The following is a 2575-nucleotide window of genomic DNA, read 5'->3' on the forward strand; positions in this document are numbered from 1 at the left end:
AGTGAATATTTGAACCACACTCTGAGGGTCAAGGGAGGGATTACTGCCCATGAACAAGTAAAAGGTCGCCTTCAGGTGGCAACCATCCCTAGATTAGATTTTTATGGATTTTATCAAGAGGAGCGGAAAAAGCCTACTTAGAAAAAGCCTAAGTATTTAACTTAATTTAACTTAAATGGTCGAGACGAGCCCGGTAAAAAAGTAAAAGTGATCAAAAGGCTGGCAAGTTTTGCAGCAGGCAAAGGAGTCCAGGCTCCGGCAGTTCTCAATAAAGTAAGGAACTCCAGGTAGACTCAGGGGAAATGAGAGGTTAGAAAGCGGCCTAAGACAAAGAGACCGAACAAAACGCCCCACACCAACCGCTCGCACCTCCTCTCCCCGCCGCAAGCACGAGGGCGGTGACAACACTCCCGTCGTGGAACCACACTACAGCCGGGAAGAGACCCCACCCTGCAAACCCTCACAACTCCAGGTCCAGGCCCCATTCTCCTCCACTGACAACAGCACGGCGGCGCGCGTTCCCACTGCACTCCGGCTCGGGCGTCCCAAGCCGCACCCTCCACCTGCGGAAAAGGAACGGAGGTAGGGCTCCCCCGGCTGCCCCGCGAGGCCGCCCGCAGTGGGGTAAGACCCGCAGAGGCCGGAGGGCGGTGCGCCGCGCCCGCTTCCGCCCCACCCACTGCGCGCGCACCGAGCCCCGCCGCAGGAGTTACGGAACCCGCCCTCACGCCTGCGCACTGCTCTCCCCGCGGCCTCCTGCTCTCCTTTCCCCTCCCCCAATCTGGTCGCACCCATGCGCCTGCGCTGTGCACGTTCCCGGGCTGCGGCAGCCATGCTGAACCCGTACGGAGAGGCGAGTGGGGGGGATAGGGTCGACGATAGCGGGATGGGAAGCCGGGGATATTGCAGAAGCAGCGGCATTAGAGTGCTCTGGGTCTGTGGAGAAATGCCTGGGCCATGCGGCCCCCTTGGCCCCTTGAGCGACCCCTAGGAACCTACGGAAAACTGGCCCCCGTGGCGGGGGGAGGGAGCGGCTGGCACGTGACCCGGGTCAGCCAATCTGGATGTTGCTGACGTGGCCGCGCGGCCCCGATGCTCTCCCCACCCCCCAGTTCAGTCGGGAAGGGAGGGGCTGGGGGCTACGCCCCCTCCCCCAAAGCAACCTCAGTTTCCGGGGGGGTGACACCCCGGATTACATCCTCCCCCCGCACCAAGACAAGGGGAACATTGGAGCCCCCCTGGAAGGTTCCAGGATCCAGGTGAGAAGGGGCCTTTGGCGGGCGGGGGCGTTGTCAGTCATTTAAGTGCCTAACCAATGGTGGGGAGTCCGGGAGGGAGATTCTTGGGGTGCAGAGAAGAATCCCGAGGGTGGGAGGATTTGTCCTTCAAACAGTTTACAGCCAATGGGAGTGTGTAGGGGGGCGAGCAGGAGAGGGCCCCTCGGGTGGGGGAGGGGAATGGCCAACCTCTGTCTCAATACCAATTGGAGGGCAAAGGGGCGTGGGGGCGGTGTTCCCCCCCCATTCCATTCGTCCCCTGGGGGTACAGGAGCTTGGAGCCAGGTGAGAAGGGATCCTTTTGGCGTTCGGAGGGTGGGGTGACCTAGTGGGCTGAGGAGTGGGAGTGGTGACTGTAGTTCTTACTCGTAGATGGGAATGCTGAGAGTTGGCAACCCGGTTGTAAACTGAGATTGTTCCCAGGCGCCCACTCCCTTTCTCCGCAGAGACTAAGGAGCATTTCTGTGCTTCCTTTGTATCAGCGGTAGGAAGCTGGCAGTCACCACATGGCACGGTGGAGGTTACACTTCGAGTCGCTTATCGAATTTGTGTGCATTCACGTGGACATGACCTGCGGAGCCTTCCGAACAAAACCTTCTTTGCCGCGGCGGGGGTCTTAGCTGAGCATGTGTCTACCCCAGGCTGGGGAGGGCTTGCAGGCTGGAAGCTTGGGGTCCTCTTGGGAGCAGAAACCGGCCCAACCGGCGTCTTGGGAGGGGTTGGAAATCGTGGCCTGAGACAGGAGAGAGTGAGTCTCAGGACCTGGAACGATTTCACAGCTCCCAAGGTTTCGAGTTTCTCCTGGGTGGCGTCTTTTGCCTCCTTCATCCCCTCCCCCATTCCTGAACAGTTCTCTCCTTGTGTATTGCGGGGGAGGGAACGGAAAGGAGGGAAGAGTTACTTTTCCAAATTACTGAGTAGCAGTAGCCTCCCCTGTGACTCATGTAGGGGAAGGGAGAACTGGGAGGGAGCGGAGAGCAGTGATTTTCCGGAATGCAGGGAAATAAGCCAGAGTACTGTCTGGCTGCCCTTTTCCTTTCTAATAAGGCCCTGTGTACTCTCGACCTCCTAAATTTTCTTTCCTGGCCAGCCCCTTGATGGGCCTGTGTGCAGACTTGCAAGGCCCCGGGTGGAGAAAGGCAGATTGGGGAGGTTGGGCCATTAGGGGGAGGGGAATGGGGGAGGGGAGAAGGCCTTTGCAAAGTTGCTGTGTCATTGCTCTCTTTGCTGCAGCCACCCGGGCGGGCCCGCTTGTACTTTTGGGGCCGAGGTCTGATCGGAGGTGGGGGGGGGGGGGG

This window comes from Lipotes vexillifer, unplaced genomic scaffold (assembly GCF_000442215.2).
Source record: "Lipotes vexillifer unplaced genomic scaffold, Lipotes_vexillifer_v1.1 scaffold921, whole genome shotgun sequence".
In the NCBI taxonomy this organism is placed as follows: domain Eukaryota; kingdom Metazoa; phylum Chordata; class Mammalia; order Artiodactyla; family Lipotidae; genus Lipotes; species Lipotes vexillifer.